The 21,481-nt window shown below is 34.3% G+C and overlaps 1 pseudogene; it reads left to right on the top strand.

Annotated features, from left to right (window-relative positions):
* The first annotated feature begins 1,471 nt into the window (after positions 1-1,471).
* On the top strand, positions 1,472-4,866 carry LOC120176787 (annotated as a pseudogene).
* The last annotated feature ends 16,615 nt before the right edge of the window (positions 4,867-21,481 follow it).

Here is a 21,481-nt window from a genome sequence, read left to right as displayed (position 1 = left end):
GAACTTCAAATCTTAAATCTCTCCTAACTCAATCATCCTTTGATGTTAAGTTAACTTAAGCTTTCCTTAAGATTAGTTATCATCTAATAATCAAAACCTAATATTAAATTTAACAAGAAACTCAATAATCAGAATTTTTACCTTTGCTTTGGTTCACACGTACAAGGAATAAAGAATAAGAAGACAACTCTGGAAGGCTTTGGTGTTCTCTTCTTTTCATCCCACTTGTACTCATATATATCCTTATCCCTTCTTTAATTAATTTTCCTTGCAAATGACTCTTTTGTCCTTCCATTCCTTCTTCCTTTCAATTCAATCCTACACAATCATTTACATATCTTTATATTCATTCATTCTATTTTAATCACCAAAATCTAAAACTTTCCAATTTAGTCACTAACCCGGTATTGAGGATGTTACATCATAGCCCTGATTTCCTCGAGATTTCATTGATTTGCTTCTCTTTTTTATTGATTTTTTTTAGACTGAGTTGATTTTTGATTGACTTGGGTTGATGATGGCTGAAATGGTAGTGTTAGAGTGATGACAGCGGCGACAGGGAGCTTCGGTGACGGCTCATGCGACGGGGAAGCCGAAGGGTTGGGTGCGTGCACTACACGCGCCAGTTGATCAGACGGTTCACATCTATTGATGGTGTCAGATGGATGACATTTAGGGTTAAAACCCTAATTTGAGTCAACTTGGACCGTTGGATCACTTAATTTGAGTCAACTTGGACCATCAAAGTTGATCCAACGGCTAGAATCAAGGATAGCTGGGGCTTTAGGGTAAAAACCCTAGTCGGGTTTGGGCCAACTGATTGGGCCTGGTGTTGGGTCTGAACCGGGTTTGATCTAATCTGGGTGGGCTTCGGGTTTGTATTTGAGTCTGCAAAATGGGCCAATTTTGTAACCTGTAAAATAAAAATAAAATTAGTAAATAATAATAATAATAATAGTAAAAATAAAAATTAAAGTAGAACCCGGATAAAATCGGATGTCTACAAAGACAATGTTGTGGATACCGAAAGCAAGTCCTCAAACTACTTACAGTATTTAAAATATAATTGGGCTCTTAATAATCACCAACTTTGCCTACTTCATAACTGTATTGATTAATAGCTGGTTTTAGAGCATTTTCCCCATTTAAAATTTTAATTATAAGATAAAAATTTGATAAATTTAAATACCGACAATCAATAATATGAAAAACAATTAAGATAGAGTATACAGATATTTATTAAATTATGTTAAAATTACGTGTTTAGTATTTTGTTCTAACATTGGTAATGAAACTTTCACCTTGCCGTTTAATTCAACCAATCAAACCAAAGGTCCCCAATATATAGAGATGTTCACCCTGAAACAAAGTTTTCGTTTTACCAAAAAACCCAATTCAGAAATGTATAATGCATGGGCAATCAGGTCAATTCAGTTTTATTTAACAGAATAATAATAACACACTGAAAGTGAAAGCATCTCTGTTTGCACTGAACTGTAAGCACTTTCCGCTTCGGTTTTATTCATCGTTCTCACTTCCCACGCACAAAAATGATTTCTTTGGTTTCCTTGATCAGTTTCACTCTACTTTTCATCCATGGCGGTTCAACCCAACCTCCGTTTTCGTGTGATTCATCGAACCCGGAAATCAAAAACCTCCTTTTTTGCCAAACCGGATTACCCATTACTCAAAGAGCCAGGGACCTCGTTTCAAGGCTTACATTAGACGAGAAAATCTCTCAACTTGTTAACTCAGCTCCGGCGATCCCCCGGATGGGTATCCTCGCATACGAGTGGTGGTTGGAGGCCTTACACGGCATCGCCAACGTCGGCCCCGGCGTCAAGTTTGATGGCACCATTAAAGCCGCAACTAGCTTCCCTCAAGTCATCCTCACTGCCGCTTCTTTTGATCCATATCAATGGTACCGCATTGAACTAGTAAGTTAGCCATTTCTTTGAACAATTCAGTTGATTTCTTACATATTTACAGTTTCTTTTTAACACTGGTGATGTTAATGGAGGCGATTGGAAGAGAAGCGAGAGCGATGTATAATGCAGGGGAGGCGAATGGGATGACATTTTGGGCGCCAAATATTAACATATTTAGGGACCCAAGTTGGGGGAGAGGGCAAGAAACACCAGGGGAAGATCCCTTGGTTGTCGGGAAATACGCGGTGTGATACGTGAGAGATGTTCAAGGGGATACTTTTCATGGCGGTAAACTCCATGGCCACCTTCAAGCTTCAGGTTGTTGTAAGCATTTTACAGCTTATGATTTGGATAATTGGAAGGGTATGAACCGATTTGTCTTCGATGCTCGTGTAAGTCTTCGCCAAAGTTGTTGTTGATCATTTTCACTGACTTTTTGCATATGAATTTTTATATTTGCCAAGGAATTTAGAACAATAATGGGATTTGCTTTGATTCATGGGAATTGTTTAATGATCATATTTGTTGTGCAGATTCCAACCTCTTGTTAAAGACTGTGAGAGGCGAATGGGATTTCAAAGGGTAAAGTTGTATGTGTATATATATATATCATGAACTCAATGATTATTAATTCTAATAGCTTCTATATTGGTTGAACTTTTTGATCAGGTATATAGCATCGGATTGTGATGCGGTTGCGCTCATCCATGATGATCATGGATACGCCAAGGCGCCTGAAGATGCAGTGGTCGATGTTCTCAAAGCTGGTATATTTGATTCTGCAACATGTGCCCATGTTTCTACTTATATTTGATTCTGCATATTTTCATCGTCTTTCTCGCACCGTTCGATTATATTCAAAGATCATATCTTCCAATTCATGCCAGGATGTGCTTCAAACACAAGTAGCAAACATGGATACTTAAAAATGAAAACTTGAAGTAGCATAGGGAAATACGTCAGGGGAAAACATGTAGGCCTAGGATGTTATAGGATCAAGACCAGCAACATAAAAGTGATGCTTTTCATATGTGATTTCTGTCTAAAAGATTATTCATACTGTTGATGAATTTGATTTTACCTTTCAATCGAGAAAATTTTGCGGATACGATATATAAATGTTATATCTTTGTCTGATCGTGAACATTTACAGGCATGGATGTCAACTGCGGATCCTATTTGCAGAATAATACCAAATCTGCAGTTCTGCAGAAAAAACTGCCTGAATCTCAAATAGATCGAGCTCTCCATAATCTATTTTCTGTTAGAATGAGGTTAGGCCTTTTCGATGGAAATCCTGAGCAACTTCCTTTCAGCAATATCGGAACGGACCAAATCTGCTCTCCTGAGCACCAGATTCTAGCACTTGAAGCTGCTTGTAATGGCATTGTCCTTTTAAAGAACGATGCAACACTCCTTCCACTTCCGAAATCTACCATGTTGCTTGCTGTAATAGGTCCGAATGCTGATTCGCCGCAAACGCTTATCGGAAACTATGCTGGCCCTCCATGCAAGTCCGTTGCTCCTTTGCAAGCTTTGAAGAGCTACGTTAATACCACTGTTTATCACCCTGGTTGCGATATGGTTTCTTGTTCTACTGCTGCAATTGACAAAGCAGTCGACATTGCAAAACGGGCAGATTATGTTGTGTTGATAATGGGATTAGATCAAACTAAAGAAAGAGGCGTTTGATCGCGTCGATTTGTTTCTTCCGGGGAGGCAACATGAACTCATCATCGGTGTTGCAAAGTCCACAAAGAGACCGATTGTTTTAGTACTTCTTTCCGGAGGTCCTATTGATGTATCTTTCACTAAGGATGATCCAAGAATCGGTGGCATTTTGTGGGCCGGTTATCGCGGGGAAGGTGGAGGTATTGCACTTGCGGAAATAATCTTCCGTGACCACAATCCAGGTAACAAACCGTTGATTCGATACCATCTCTTGCTTATGAAATGAAATGTTTGTGACTAATGATGGTTCATTACATGTTATCATGCAGGAGGGAGATTACCCGTAACTTGGTATCCACAAGATTTCACCGATGTATCTTTCACTAAGGATGATCCAAGAATCGGTGGCATTTTGTGGGCCGATTGTTTTAGTACTTCTTTCCGAGGTCCTATTGATGTATCTTTCACTAAGGATGATCCAAGAATCGGTGGCATTTTGTGGGCCGGTTATCGCGGGAAGGTGGAGGTATTGCACTTGCGGAAATATCTTCGTGACCACAATCCAGGTAACAAACCGTTGATTCGATACCATCTCTTGCTTATGAAATGAAATGTTTGTGACTAATGATGGTTCATTACATGTTATCATGCAGGAGGGAGATTACCCGTAACTTGGTATCCACAAGATTTCACCAAAGTACCAATGACGGACATGAGAATGCGACCGGAACCGTCGTCGGACTATCCCGGACGCACATACAAATTCTATAAAGGAGACAAAGTCTTCGAATTCGGTTATGGCCTTAGTCATTCAAAGTATTCGTATACATTCACTCGTGTGTCCTGAAACAATCTTTATATGAACCATTCTTCAAGTTTACGTGCAAGGGTGACCTCCGATTCTGTACGATACAAGCTAGTTTCGGAGTTAAGCGCCGAAGTCTGTGGTGAAAGGAAGTTCACGGTTCATGTCGGAGTGAAAAATCATGGGGATTTGGCCGGTAAGCATCCAGTGTTGCTATTTGTGAGACATGGAAACCATGGAGATGGGAGAGCAAAAAAAACTGATTGGATTTCAGAGTGTGATATTAAATGCAGGGGAAATGGGTGAAATTCAATTTGAAGTTAATCCTTGTGAGCATCTAAGTAGAGCTAATGAATATGGTTTAATGGTAATGGAAGAAGGGACACACTTCCTGCTTGTAGGAGATGATAACCATCCAATTACTCTCATAATTTGATTCATGTCCGAACTTCCATGTGTCGGATATTTGTGTCATTTTCTTTTTTCATGTTTTTTTTTTTGCATATTTAAAATTAGGGTAAAGTATAATGGTAACTGAATTTTTCTAAAGCTTTCATTTAGGTCCCCAAACTTTTAAAACTTGCAATACAGTCCTCAACATTTAGTCTGTTTGTAATATGGTCTCGCCGTTACACTGCCATTAGTACGTTTGCAATATGTCACTGAACTTTTTAGACGCTTGCATTTAGGTCCCCAACTTTTAAAACTTTCAACACAGTCCTCAATTTCATTCTAAATCCCAAATTCTTTTTCGATCTCGAATTTCTTTTTTTGCTTCTCTCTTCTCATTCCTAGCGTAACTTTTCAGTCGATGATGCATGAGACTAATTTAACTTTGAATTATGTGGAGGTGTTGACTTGAATAAGGGTCCATTGAGAGAATATCTGACCAAGGGACATAGGGACCATCAACGATTCAAGGTGCAATGTTAAATACAAGTCATCTCAGGTGAAGCATAGATGTTCGATGAAATGCTTGTGAGAAAAAATGGGGTTAGAAATACAGAGTTGACAAATACTACTAAGATGAGCTAAGTATCATTGTTGAAAGTCACCAACAAAGCTGTAATTATTTTGTATAAATGGCATATAATAATTTCTTCGTTTGATCCTTGTGGTTAAAGATCTTCCAATAGATGATCAATATAATGAAATCTCAAACAACACATTTACCTCTCAGTCTCTTTCGCTCACATGCACTCTCGTTTGGTTTTTGTTATTCAATTTTCCGCCATGTAAAATTGTAAACCCAAGCAGTGCTCTGTCTTTCAGCTTTTTATTTACAAAGAAAAAATGGAGGAAGAATTGTTGGAACGCAACATTGATTGCGTTTATTTCTTAGTCTCTCCCCTCTTGCAAGAAGATATTTATTTTCTCTTTTGAGCTATCTGGAAGTAAACTTTTCCTCTTTCTCATTTTTCCATTTTCAGCTCGCATTGTGTGTTTTTTGTTGAAATTTTTATGTTTATGGAATTGTATGTCAATGATCGGATATTCAGTGTTAGTTTTGAACCAAAACCATCTAATTTTCTTTCTTTCTTCTTAATCAAAACATTTATTACTCCTTATGAAAGATATTCAGTCCATCAGAATAGAAGTGAAAGAGGGTCCTAAGCTAAAATTTTTTTGATATTCTTGTTTGGTTTTTCTTTAAATCATGAAATTGGTTGTGAATAACGACATAGTGAAATCGCCAGGCTTAATCCGAGAGATTACTGGTACTAGTTTACTAGAATTGTATTGATCCGACCTATTGTTTTCGGCGTCCTGTGAGCTCGTATTCTTTTTAATAAGTTCATGTCGATTATGAGACTGATATATTGTAAATGAATTAGAATTTTTTACATGTTTTGGAAATTTTACAGTTGAATTGTATTGAATTATAGCTTTAGAAGACAATTCTGCATGCACGCAACTCGAAAGACATCATGACAATGTAGTATATTTGGAGCAGTTACTTGACCCAGTCATGATGTCTTTCGAGTTACGAAAGAGATTGAGAGGTGAATGCGCTGTTAAGGATTTCATTATATTTGATCATCTGTTGGAAAATCTTTAACCACAAGGTCAAACGAAGAAATTATTATATGTCATTTATACAAAATAATTCCAACTTTGTTGGTGACTTTCAACAATGATTCTTAGTTCATCTTAGTAGTATTTGTCAACTCTGTATTTCTAACCCCATTTTTTTCTCATAAGCATTTCATCGAACATCTATGCTTCACCTAAGATGACTTGTATCTAACATTACACCTTGAATCGTTGATGGTCTCAATAGTCCCTTGGTCAGGTCTTCTCTCAAAGACCCTTATTCAAGTCAACACCTCCACATAATTCAAAGTTAGATTAGAATTTCCCATGCATCCCCGACTGAAAAGTTATGCTGGAAAGGAGAAGAGAGAACCGAAAAAAGAAATTCGAGATCGAAAAAGAATTTGGGGTTTAGAATGAAATTGAGGATTGTGTTGCAAGTTTTAAAAGTTGGGAGACCTAAATGCAAGATGAAAAGTTCAGTGACCATATGACAAACGTACTAACGGCGGTGTAACGACGGGGACCATATTACAAACGAACTAAATGTTGAGGCTGTATTGCAAGATTTAAAAGTTGAGGGACCTAAATGAAAACTTTAGTGACCATTACTATACTTACCCTTAAAATTATGTCCAGATATACATTAAATATGCCTACTTCAAAAATAAGAGTTGGGGTTAGATATTTAATTAATGTTGCGATCTTGTTTTCGGTTATGTTACGTTTATCGCAATTGCGATAATAGCATGTACTATTTAAAGATGGGCACGAGACCTAAATGTTATGGGTTTTGATCCAACTCGATTGAGTTGGGTTTTCTTTTTAAAATTTGGTTCAGGTTAGGTTCGGTTCGGATTTAGAGTGAAAAACACTCGACTTGACTCGAAAAATAATGTAATTATATCTTATATATTTAAGGATAATTATAATAATATTCCTCTTTAAATTATTTTTTCAATTAGATTTCTATTTTATTGAATAAAATTAATATTTTTTAAAAATATTATATTTATTTCGAGTCGGATTTTAAGTGAAGAGTATATATTTTTCGTGTTTAGTTGGATATCTCTAGTGTTATTGCAGTTATTACAAATATCACAATTGTGAAATAATAAATCCAAACAATACTTTTATCACTATACAACGACCGTTATTTCGATAATAGATCGTTATTTACTTTAAGATTTAAGCTAAGATATGAATATCTACTAAGTATAATTTAGAAACAAAACTTCGCTCTCTTTTTTTCTTACGAAAACCGTTATGAAAAGGTAAGTTTTTATGTGTAAAATAATTTATTGAGTGATTTTAGTGGTTAAAGAGAGTTTTTTTTCTTCTTGAAAGTCATGAGTTCGAACATTTACGTCTACATGATATATGTGTGTTGTCAACGACGAAAAAAATCCTGAATAAATATTACCCTATAATCACTCCAAATTATTAGAAAAAAAGTTTTTTATGCGTAAAAATGAACAAGAAAAATATTACCAATATTCAACTATGAATTAATTTTTTTTTCATTTCAACCGTAAATCAATTTTGACCTAACGGTCACAAAAATTATATAAGAGTAATAAGTTTTATATTAGTACAAATAGATCCCTTCAGGTTTCCTCAATTCATATGATATTAGAATTGTACATGCGGTGATGTTGTCCAATAAATATAGTAAATACAATTAATTTATTGACAATGTGTACACACTTTGCAGACTCTATTACTCGAACTCAATATCTTAAAGATAATAATATCATTTTAACAACTGAGGACACTTAATAAATTTAATACTAGAAATAATTTTATATACCATTCTTTGGTAACAAAAATATTTTTGAGTCGCTTAAAATGTTAAAATAAATAAAATCTATTAGATAATATTGAAAAGTTAAGGTAACATAAGTATTGTAAAAAATAAAAATATTTTTTAAAAATACGTATTATGTATATTAGATAGGTAAAAATGATGTGGGACATGCATGAAGATCCAAGATAATATTTACATCTATGATCTATCCCATTACTAATAACGACATTAACTTTATCTCCTATTTTTATTCCATCATTCGTCAAATTGAATGTGAAATATTCCTTATAAAATTTACCCTGACATCACCAAAGTGTCTAATTGTTAAATTTAAAATTTTATATGTATTAGATATAATTATTTTTTATAAAATTAATATTTAGTTGATTCCATTGATATATTTATACTTTATTTCTATAAATCATACATTTTAAATTTTCTTTTAAATACATGTATATTATTTTTAATAAATTAAAAATAATAATTTTTTTATCCAATATAGGAAAAGATTTTGAATTAATCACTGGTATCCGATCTATTAATCAACTAATCCAGATCGGGTACTGTAAAGGCGATGATGACTCTCCTAACCCAGTTTGCTCTATTCGTAATCGTCAGTGATCAAACCCCTAACATTGCTTAAGAAATCTAGTGTCTTATCCCACTATACCAACTAGTTTAGGTATGGTTTATGAATCTAGAGCGATCTATTGATCTATTGTTTTTTCAACGATGGATGATCAAAATGAAACTAGAACATAACATTAGGTGTAACTGATATATGTCGTTTTCCTATCAAAATAATTATGGTTTCTTAATAAATAGAAAGGAAAAGTAGTATAGAGAAGCATGGTCGATCCACAGGGATTGTGGTGTTTCTGATTTAGTAAAACTCTTTCTTGATTTAAAAGAAAATAGAATTCCAGATTAAGTTGAAAAGATATAATAAAATAAATAATTATAATTTAAAAAAGGAAAAATAATAAAATAATAAATAGTAATAGTAATAAATATAAAAGGGAGTTTTTAAATTATTTAAATAAATAAAAAGATAAAGATTAAAAATAAATAAAAGAATAAGGATAAAGAAAACTTATTGTAAAAGAAGCCTCAGACTTCAACTTTGCCTCAAATTCCTCGGATCATCGAAACTGATCTTTACTTCAAGATTCAGGTCGGTTATGACAAGAACAATTCCTCGCTGCCCACTCGGATTATGTTGTTTCAACAATAACTGATTTTAATCTCCGTTTCCTCTTAGCAAACAATTTTGCTAAGTGTGTTCTCAGGAAGTTGAATGTGCTTCAATAAGCCAATCCTTCTTCCAACGTTAACCATAACAATATCCATACCAATGTTGAAAATCGTTTTGATTTGAAAAATAAGCCCATAAAACATAGAAAAATCTGAAGCGATTTAAGTACCTTACAATTCTCACGTTTGGAATTGAGCTTCGCTTTAGCCTTCGGCTTGAAAGAAAATTAGCTAAGCATGAACAAAGTCATACTTAGCATTTGTTGAAAATGAAATTTAAAAAAAATAAAGGAGGTATGCAAAAAATAGAGAGAAGGCTAGAGAGAAAAAGAAGATTTTATTATCAATGAGAGAGATATGTTTCTAGGCTTACCCTGAGAGGGTATTTATAGCCTTCAAATTCCTAAATACAATCTAAAGATAATTCCTAAAATAATATCTTAAATCCTAATTAAAACACTTAAACTATTTTAACTAAAATACCTAAAACAAAGATAAAATAAAATAATATTTAAAATAATATCCTAAATCCTAATTAAAATACTAAAACCTATTTAAACTAAAATACTTAAAACAAATATAATGTTTAAAATATTATCCTAAAACTTGAGTTTAATCCAAATCTGAATTCCAAGACGTGCGGTTGATCTATTTGTTCTTCTAGAAGCGCTGACTAGACCTTCTAGAAAACTACCACGTCAAACCGTGTCATACCCAGAGTCGTGCCCATGTCTCCAGCCGTGACAAAATAATAATAAAAATTGCAGAATGCCTTCCTTTTAGTGCAATTTCCAGAATCTGACGTCCTGCACAAAAAATGAATTAAAACGAACAAATATGCCACAAAAACCAATGATTAAGGAGTAATTTAAAAGCAAAATATTAACTAAATTAAGCACTTATCAAATTCTCCCTTCACTTATTCAATGCTTGTCCTCAAGCATTCCTCAATTAACATATCAAAATCATAAGTTGTCATCTTTAATTTCAATTTATTCCTCAAACTTCCAATCGAACTAAGTCCATGACATTTGTCAAATTCAAGTTACAATCAAGCAAAGACACAACTAAGAAAATTTAAAGTAAGCAAGACATCCCAATTAATTGTCAATTTCAATGAAACATGACTCAATACCTGACAAAGATACACATATTCGCTCAAAGTGTTTGGGGTAAATGAAATCACTCAAATCGAAACTAACCAAAACTTATCGTAGGCTTGGAATCCAATCAAGTCTCCACTACAAAAAATGAACATAATGCAATCATCAAGGGGTAACAGGGCTTAGGTTAGGGTGGGGAAAAGGCCAAAAAGAAAGGTTTAAAATACCAAAACAACAGATCGAAATAATTAAGAACAATCCACGAATTAACATGAAGCGCAATGAAACAAAGAAAAAGAATATATGCGAGACAATTGAAACGATCGATTTTTCTTTCCTTTTTTTCGAAACAGCGAATTTTTTTCTTTTTCGTGGAACAAGTGATAGGGAAGCGGTGGCGGATTGATGAACGTTGCTCTTGTTGAGGAATCAAACCTAGAAAAGCTCTAGACTCGATGAAGAATAATAAGAGATGAATGGGGAAGGTGGCGGTAATAGCTAGGGTTCTTTGGGGTTTTTTAAGTGCTGAAACAAGGTAAGAAACAAGATTAGAATAAGATAAACAAAATATAAAGAAATTGAAAATAAAATATGATAACCAAGAAATCAAAAGATCTCCCTTATGAAGGTGAACGGTAAAGATGATGATGGTGAGGATGGATTTGTGGAAAATAGATAGATAAGTGTCCTATCGAGCCCTCCTAGTCGCAATGAAAAGGAAAACACGATAATATGGCTCTAACCAACTCACGATGAAAAGGGAAATTGGAGTGTGAAGATTAATCTCCCTCACAAGAACTTGAAAGAACTCCAGGAGAAAAAGCTTCGAAGGCACAAGGCAATCAACACTTGCAAAAACAAACTCTCGTTGTATTATTAATCAAAGAAATATTCAATTACAAAGTTTAATGAAGCCTCCTTTATATAGGGGCTGAGTTCTAAAGGTCCTAAATAACTAATGAATAAAATAATAATAAACTAAACATATCTTAACTCTAATTCCTAATAAAATAATAATAACTAAAGATAATATTTTTAACCCAACCTTAATTCCTAATAAAATAATAAATCTAATCCTAAAAGATAATGCATCATCCTATATTAAGTTATATTACAAATAATCAATAAAAATATTGAAAATTCGTAATATTTACAAATTCCCGTATAGAATTTTCTGCATGCACCGTCTTCAGTAAAATAGTCATATCTTGAGTTCCTGATATCGGATTGATACAATTCAAGAACCGTTGGAAAGATAAGAGACATAGGGTCGTATCTTCAGAAGACCTATTGACTAAATAAGATCAGGATCCCATTCAAAAAGTCTTCGTAAGTATGCTTCTATTATGATCTTCTTTTCCAATGCTTGGACGAGTGGATCATTTGGAAGAGTTATTACTTCTTCCTTTGATGTGAGCCTTGTGATGCATGTATCATCCTCCCTTTCTTCAAAAAAAATCAACCTCGAATCTAAAACATTAAAGGGAGAAACATTAGAATCGTTTAATGATTCATTCACATTATACTTACCGAATAGATATGCTTTGAATCTTCGAGACTTTGTTCTTCTAATAGGTTCGAGTAGAAACATTTGTCCAAAGAAGCATGTATTTAGGACTCTGGTGCATGTATCATTCCCCCACTCCTCAAAAGGATTCTTCCTTGAATCTGAAAATCCAAAACAAAGAGAATTAGATATGTTGAAAGGAAAACTTGTGAAATATTTACCAGGATCAATGTGATGTCTCTTTATGCGTTTTAGTCGAGGTTTCTTCTTTGTAGGAACTGATTTCTTATAGTCTTGAAATCCTATTTTGTATAAAAGTCTTGTAATCTGATGTTTTGGTTGAAATTCAACATGGCGCCGACCACTGTTGGCTTTATGTATGATTGCTTTAGATAATTTCTCCATGGTTTTATTCGTGTGTGGCGAGAATGAGTGTTTAAAATCATGTCAACTGGTTTTTTAAAGTAATCCCTTAAGTCTCCTAAGTGTGGTTCATGAATTAAAAATTCTGGGGAGGAGATTTGTGGACTGTAGAACCTGTTTAGTTGACAAGGAAACTCATATACAAGATAAAGCTCATTAAAAGCACTTTTAAAAGTATGGGTAGAAATATCCGAGTTATTGTGATATACATCTTTGATATGTTCAATTCTCATAATAGTAGTATGCATTTTATAGGTAAGAGTATACCTTCGTGGTAGTGCATCGTCTACTGTGTTTTGCTTACCTCGGTCTGTTATGCACTTAAGGAGTTGTGTTTAGTTTGGATGACAACTTCATGAGCCTTACCTTGTAAAAAGGAGAAGAAGTATGTTACAATATCATTAAAATGAGTAATAAAATACTTACCTCTGGACTTTAGTAAATGGTGGCACTTCATTGATATGGCATAGTGATTAGGGCTTTCAGGTGGTAACCCGTCAGGAGGGTCACCTAGCGCTATTCGACAACTCTTACTGATGGAAGATGGTGTGGGTTAGTCTCGTGTTTTTTTAATTTCTCATCATTTACATGGATTCCCAGTGCACGAACTACAAAGCTTGTGGAGTTGTTCGAATCCTGTTTCATCATTAAGATGACATCACGACTAAGGCTTTCCTGGATGTAGCCTTTTCGTAACAAATCTAACTCTTTGGTTTCTTCGATATTGTATTTTTGACGATGTATGATGGAACCTTGAATTAGATTGGTTTGGTGTTGTTTTCTTCTTTCCGGTGGTAATTTGTTAGGTGGATCACCTAACTCTTCTCGAAAATCCTGTAACAAAGATGAAAACACACTAGGGAAATCCTTGTTAATGTTAGAAATCGAAACAATTGATTCCCTAAAGTGAACAAGGATGGAAGGTTGTTTGTAAAGAAGGTTCTCTCTCAATTCTTTTGTGCTCACACATAGATTTTGAGTCACTCTTTTCTTCTCACAATTAGGTTCACTCACCACCCATGGGTCATTATTCTTTTGGCTTTTATAACTAGTGACCTCTTTTGATTTTGCCTCTTTATCAACTTTTTCTTTTTTTTTTCTTTCATTACCTCCTCACAAATTATCATTTGATCTGTAGGGACTGGAAGTGTGTCATTCTTTGCTGGTCGTTCTTTCTCCTTGTTAGGTTTATCATCTCTTGGCTTTTTTTAGAGAAAATGAAGTAGAAGATGAGGAAGGATTTGAAGGATTACATTGGTAAGAGGATGAAGTAGCTTGGTAATGTTCACTGAATCGAGATCTCCTTTGGATTTGTGCTTCGATTGTCATTGCTTTCTTTAGTGCGTCTTCAAGGTTTTCGTACCCTTGTAGATCAAGAAGATCAACGATGTTTAAGTTTAAGCCGACGATGAATCTTGACACGGTGACCTCTTTTTTTCGGTTATGTTAGCCATATTGAGTAAGGACTGTATCTCCTTATAGTACTCTTCAACTGAACTTCTACCTTGTCGAAGTCGGTCTAGTCGTAGTTTAACTTCTCGTGTATAATGTATCGGTAGGAATCGCTTTCTCATGGTTTGTTTGAGGTCAGTTCAAGAAGTGATTGCTGGAATTTGGAAGTTCTGGATCTTTTTCCTTGTTTGCATCCACCAAGTTCGAGCATATCCTTTGAATTGTATGGTGATGAGGTGAACTTGTTTAGCTTGGAGGTAGTCATGGTATGCGAACATGAGATCAACTTTTCCTTCCCATTCAATGTACCTGTATGGATCATTGTCTCCTTTGAAAGACCGGATCGTGAACTTTGGTTTTGCAAAGAGTTCGGGTGCTTGAAAACGTGGTTGTTCTCGCCCGGGTACAAAAAGTTCAGCATTGTTTGGTCTTGGATTCTGGTTTGGTAGATCCAGTTGTGATTTTTTTCGTTCTCTCACGATTTCATCAAATCTTTCAACTTGAGTCATGAGTCGGGTAAGTGTGGCTAAGATAGCCGTAATGTCTTGTTGTTATTGTTGCCCATCCTGAAATATAACACTCAAAAGAAAATTTTAAAGTAAAATAAAAATAAAAGGAAAAAATTCAACAAAGCAAGAAACCTCACAAGTAACTCCAAGAAAGTAACACAACAAGAGGCAAGTAAGCCGATCTTGTACTCTTTAAAACTCACTTTACCAAGTAGTCTTCCACAGTTCATATTGGAGTTTGATTACTAGCAAAGGCGATAAGAAAAAACTTAAAAGTTCTAAGAGGCCGAACAAGGGTTAGACTCCAAGAGAACGAGAATGCAAAGAAGGAAGAAGTATGCAAAATCTTTAATCCTACTAACACAAGAAAGATAATGTGTTAGATAATGCACAAGATCAATAAAAAGAAAAAAAAAAAAAGAATTAAAGCACTAAGAGTCAAAGAAAAAAGGACCAAACCAAAACTAGAAAACACTGGATCTAATTGAGCAACATTTTTGAGGGGGTTACCGGTATCCAAAAATTCTGGAAAAATTCTTGAATGTCTTTCGATGCGTCAAGTAACCACCTGTAAAATTTTAGAACCAAATACCTTCAATAGTATCCAGTAGACTCTGTTGAACGGTGAGTCTTCAAACAATCTGTTTTCTTGATTGCTTTGTCGAAGTTGTTCTTGATCTCCAAAAATTCTGATTTTTTGTATGAATGATCTCCAATATATGGAGTTTCAATCTAAAAATTTTACCCACAAAATTCCTCCTGTATAATTTTCAAGAAATTTGACAATATTCTAGACCAAATATGCCGATCAAACTTGAGTGATGTATTTGGAGGCTCTAATGAACTCTGATCGAAGTGAATTTTGTACTGAAGAATAAACCTAAGATGAATATGATATCTGGAGAAAATAAGCCCTAAATACCTTCTTTTGCAATTTTTTTGAAATTTTGGCTTTTTTTGTTTTTTTTGTTTTTGTTTTGTTTTAAAAATAGCAAACTAACAAGAAGGATTTGAATCTAAATTAAAATTAAATAAAAATAACCTGAAACGATGAATCTTCTCTGAACTAGCTCTGTTGGGGTACCTTGACGGTGTTGTGTGCAAGAACAAACAAGATTGATTGCTTCTTTCCAAGAATCGGCCGAAATCTGATACCAATTGATAGGGAAGCGGTGGCGGATTGATGAACGTTGCTCTTGTTGAGGAATCAAACCTAGAAAAGCTCTAGACTCGATGAAGAATAATAAGAGATGAATGGGAAGGTGGTGGTAATAGCTAGGGTTCTTTGGGGTTTCTTTAAGTGCTGGAAACAAGGTAAGAAACAAGATTAGAATAAAATAAACAAAATATAAAGAAATTGAAAATAAAATATGATAACCAAGAAATCAAAAGATCTCCCTTATGAAGGTGTACAATAAAGATGATGATGGTGAGGATGGATTTATGGAAAATAGATGGATAAGTGTCCTATCAAGCCCTCCTAGTCGCAATGAAAAGGAAAACACGATAATATGGCTCTAACCAACCCTCCTAGTCGCGATGAAAAGGCAAATTAGAGTGTTAAGATTAACTTGAAAGAACTCCAGGAGAAGAAGCTTCGAAGGCACAAGACAATCAGCACTTGCAAAAACAAACTCCAGTTGTATTATTAATCAAAGAAATCTTCAATTACAAAGTTTAATAAAGCCTCCTTTATATAGGGGCTGCGTTCTAAAGGTCCTAAATAACTAATGAATAAAATAATAATAAACTAAACATATCTTAACTCTAATTCCTAATAAAATAATAATAACTAAAGATAATATTTTTAACCCAACCTTAATTCCTAATAAAATAATAAATCTAATCCTAAAAGATAATGCATCATCCTATATTAAGTTATATTACAAATAATCAATAAAAATATTGAAAATTCGTAATATTTATAAAATCCCGTATAGGATTTTCTGCATATACACCGTCTTCAGTAAAATAGCCATATCTTGAGTTCCTGATATCGAATTGATGCGATTCAAGAACCGTTGAAAAGATAAGAGACAGACGGTCGTATATTCAGAAGATATCTTGACTAAATAAGATCAGAATCCCATTCAAAAAGTCATCGTAAGTCTGCTTTTGTTCTGATATTCTTTTCCAATGCTTGGACGAGTGGATCATTTGGAAGAGTTATTACTTCTTCCTTTGATGTGAGCCTTGTGATACATGTATCATCCTCCCTTTCTTAAAAAAGATTCGACCTTGAATCTGAAACATTAAAGGGAGCAACATTAGAATCGTTTAATGATTCATTCACATTATACTTACCGAATATATATACTTTGAATCTTCGAGACTTTGTTCTTCTAATAGGTTCGAGTAGAAACATTTGTCCAAAGAAGCATGTATTATGGACTCTGGTGCATGTATCAACAAGATTTATACAAGATCTCAAGTCTCGGTAAGGCTGTGAAGAGAGAGGAAAATAAAAAGAAAGGCTTCGGGTTTAATTATGAGGTATAAAGCAAAGAAAGAGAAAATAGCTCAAATGTGATTCACTAGTGAATATATAAATGGGTAGACTTTTTGGAAAAGGGGGTTTATCCTAGGTACCCCTATCACATTAAAACATTACGTTCAACATGTAGTCTCAATATGCATTGTGATTACAAGTTCTAGAATATCCTAATTAGTCCGGCACACTCAAGTCAAACAATGAACAAGAAAGAAAATGTATGCTCGTTAGGCTCAAATCTCACAAGAAAAGTTTATATGCACTGAGTCAAATTCATCTCTATCGACAAAAGCATGAAATATCAGTACTCAACAAAAATTCACCAACTATATCAATCACCAATCATGCAAATTAAATTCGATCAAAACATGATCACAATCCAAAAGAAAGCAAGAGTATAAAGTGAAGTTCAAGACTAGCAACAAAATCCCAACACATCAATATCATAATAAATCAATTTCAAACTATCAAACAAGCCAAGGAAAAATTTGTCGACATGCTTATCCTTCCCCCCTCACTTAATCCGTTTTGTCCAAACGTATATCGAATTTAAAACAAAGATAGGGAAAAGGAATACTCCCCAATCTAGTGGCGACCGTGACCACGTCCATGTCGAGACGAGCCCAGGCGAATGTAAGAAATATTCGATCGGAATTCGAATATGTTCAGAGAAAAAAATTAAAATAAAATTAAGCATATGATAAAATAAAATAAAATAAAATGAAATAAATGGAATGAAATAAATCTAGGTAAAAAATAAAGTGAAATTAAAATGAAAATAAAACAAAATGGGTTGCCTCCCATCAAGCGCTTTTGTTTAACGTCGTTAGCTCGACGACTTGATTTTTCAGACTGTGAATTCCTCTAAATTGATTTTTCGATTAGACCAACCGGAGCATTTTCATAATACGACTTCAACCTTTGACCGTTAACTTTAAATCGAACTCCTGAGTTATCTTAAACTTCAATAGCACCATGAGGAAATACTTGAGTTACTGTAAACGGTCCGAGCCATTTTGATTTGAGTTTTCCTGTAAAAAGTTTAAATTTGGAGTTAAATAACAAAACTTTTTTACCGACATAAAATTTTTAAATGAAATTCTACTATCGTGAATTTTTTTTTTCTTTAAATATCCGAGCACTGTCATAGGCATTTTTCGGATTTCTTCAAGTTCTTGAATCTGTAATTTCTGAGCTTCACCAACCGCATCCATGTTCGTGTTACATTGTTTAACAGCCCAATAAGCCCGATGTTCTAACTTAACCGGTAAATGACATGGTTTATCGAAAACAAGCCGATATGGTGACATCCCAATGAGACCTTTATAAGTGTTCGATATGCCCAAAGTGCATCAATTAATTTTAAACTCCAATCCTTTCGTTTGATTTAATAATTTTTTCAAGAATTGTTTTAATTTCCCGATTCGATACTTCTGTCTGACCATTTGTTTGAGGATGGTAAGCGGTAGAAATTCTTTGAGTTACTCCAAATTTCTTCATCAGTGATTCGATCACTCGGTTTATGAAATGAGTTCCTCTGTCGGTTATTATAGCCCTTGGCATGCCAAACCTAGAAAAAATAGTATTTTTTTCAAAAAATTAACTATAGTTTTAGCATCATTATTCCGAGTGGCTTTAGCTTCCACCCATTTAGAAACATAATCTACAGTTAAAATAATATAGGCATTTCCAAATAAAATAAAAGGACCCATATAATCGATTCCCCAAACATAAAAATTTCACAAACTTGTATAGAATTAAGCAACATTGCATTCCTATGGTTTAAATTACATGTACGTTGACATATTTCACAAGTTTTACAAAACAATAAGAGTCTCGAAAGATGTTAGGCCAAAAAAACCGCATTCAAGAATTTTATGGGGTGTACGTTTTGGCCCAAAATGACCACCGCAAGAGTAAGAATGACAAAATTGTAAAATTGAATTTACCTCATTTTCGGCAATACATTGTCAAATTACCTGATCCAAGCAGTGCTCCCATAAATAAGGATCGTCCCAAATATAGTATCGAGATTCACGCTTTATTCGATTGATTTCAGCTCTCGGTAAATCTAATGGTAATTTACATGTGGCCAAATAATTGACCATATCGCAAAACCATGGAGTTATGCTTTGCGCCACTATCAATTTTTCTTCAGGAAATTTTCTTTAAGTGGTGGGTCAGATGTGGAAAGGGGAATTCGACTCAAATAATCCGCTACCAGATTTTTGCATCCCTTTTTGTCTTTAATTTCCAAGTTAAACTCTTGTAAAAAGCAGGATCCATCGGATAAGCCTCATTTTGCTTCATTTTTGCTCATCAAATACCTTATAACTGCATGATCATAAAAAACAGTAATTTTAGTGTCAAGCAAATAAGATCTAAATTTTTCTAGAGCAAAAATTATAGCAAAACGTTTATTTTTCGTAGTCGAGTCCAAAGTTCTGGACGCATAGGCTATGACATGTGGCTCTTTCCCTATTTTCTAACCGAGAACGGCTTCAACGCTAGTATCCGATGCGTCACACATAAGTTCAAAGGGGTAATTCAATCTAGCGGTTAAACAATTGGAGCTGAAATAAGATTTTTCTTTAATGAATCGAAAGACTCATTGCATTTGGAATTAAAGTCAATGTCTTGATCCTTTTGAAGAAGATTGCATAAAGGTTGTGCTATCTTCGAAAAGTCTTTAATAAACCTGTGGTAAAATCCTGCATGGCAAAGAAAAGAACGAATTTCCCTCACAGTTGTGGGGTAAGGAAGTGAGCGTATAATATATTTTTAGCTTTATCAACCGCAATCCCTTTTGAGGAAACAATATGACCTAAAATTAATCTTTTATCAACCATAAAATGTATTTTTGTAGTTTAAAACAAGGTTATAATCTAAGCATCTTTTAAGCACATTAGTTAAATTATCAAGGCATTCATTAAAAGAATTACCATAAACCATGAAGTCATCCATAAAGACTTCGATGCACTTCTCCACATAGTCAGAAAATATACTTAACATGCATCTTTGGAAGGTGGTCGGTGCGTTACAAAGACCAAAGGGAATTCATCTATAGGCAAATGTATCGAAGGGACAAGTAAAAGTCATTTTCTCTTGATCCTCGAGTGCTATTGGGATTTGGAAAAAACTTGAAAAACCATCATAGCAACAGTAATGAGTTTCCCAGCTAATTTTTCAATCATTTGGTCTATAAAGGGAAGAGGAAAATGATCTTTTCGAGCAAGAGAGTTCAACTTCCTGTAATCAATACAATATCACCATCCATTTTAAACTCATGTTGGCACTAACTCCCCTTCTTGATTTTCGACCACTGTGACTCACATTTTCTTGGGAACCACATGAATCGGACTTACCTAATTACTATCTGATATCAGATAGATTATGTCAGCATCAAGGAGTTTCTGAATTTCTTTATTTACTACTTCAATCATTGGTGGATTTTATCGGCGTTGTTCTTCTCGTTATGGCTTTGCTCATTCTTTGACTTTAATCTTGTGCATGCAAGTCGAGGGATTTAATCCTTTAATGTCGGCAATGGTCCATCCTATGGCTTCTTTGTGAGAGCACAACACCGTTACCAAAGCTTCCTCTTCTCCTTCGGATAATTTACTTGAGATGATCACTGGTAAGGTCAATTTTCTCCAAAAAAAGGCATATTTCAAATGTTCTAGTAATTGCTTCAATTACCTCAGGTGCCTACAAAATAGAAGGTAAAATTTCAGTTTTAGAGGAAGATAAAGATAAATCAGAATTGATTGAATTAATATTTTTAAACCCCCTTTCTTCTCTTTGTGACAAAGTTCATGATCCTTAAAAAGATCATAAGAAAAATTAGATTCAATATATTCATCAATTAAATGATCTATAACATCAACAGAATTAATTCTTTCAACATGATCAGGGCATTTCATTGCTTTGTAAACATCAAATTAACGATCTCACCATCAAATTCCATTGTCAGTATACACTTCTAACATTGATCTTTGTATGTGCGGTGCTTAGGAAGGGTCGGCCTAAGAGTACCTCAGAATAAGAATCCGACCTATAATGTTGCATGTCAATGACATAGAAATCTGTAGGAAAAATAATATATCGACTTACTAAGACGTTTTCTATTACTCCCACTGGATAGATCACAGATGATCAGCCAACTGTATGTTATTCCTGTTTCCTTCAAAGGCTCGCTAGTAATCATTTTATAAATAGAAAATGGAATATCATTGATTGAAGCTCCTAAGTCACACATTGCACGTTTAATTTTAAAATCACCTATTTTACAAGGTATAACGAACATACCTAGATCCTTCATCTTTAGTGGGAGCTTTCGTTGAAAAATTGCAGAGACATGCTCTCCCAAATTTACCTTTTCGTGCCCAATTAATTTCCTCTTTGTAGTGCAAAGTTCTTTTAAGAATTGAGCATACATTGGTACTTGTCGAATTACTTCAATAAGATGTATGTTGACTTGAACTTTTTGGAACACCT

Source organism: Hibiscus syriacus, unplaced genomic scaffold (genome assembly GCF_006381635.1).
Source record: "Hibiscus syriacus cultivar Baekdansim isolate YM2019G1 unplaced genomic scaffold, ASM638163v2 tig00112254_pilon, whole genome shotgun sequence".
Taxonomy (NCBI): domain Eukaryota; kingdom Viridiplantae; phylum Streptophyta; class Magnoliopsida; order Malvales; family Malvaceae; genus Hibiscus; species Hibiscus syriacus.
This window is presented reverse-complemented; position numbering and strand designations above follow the sequence as displayed.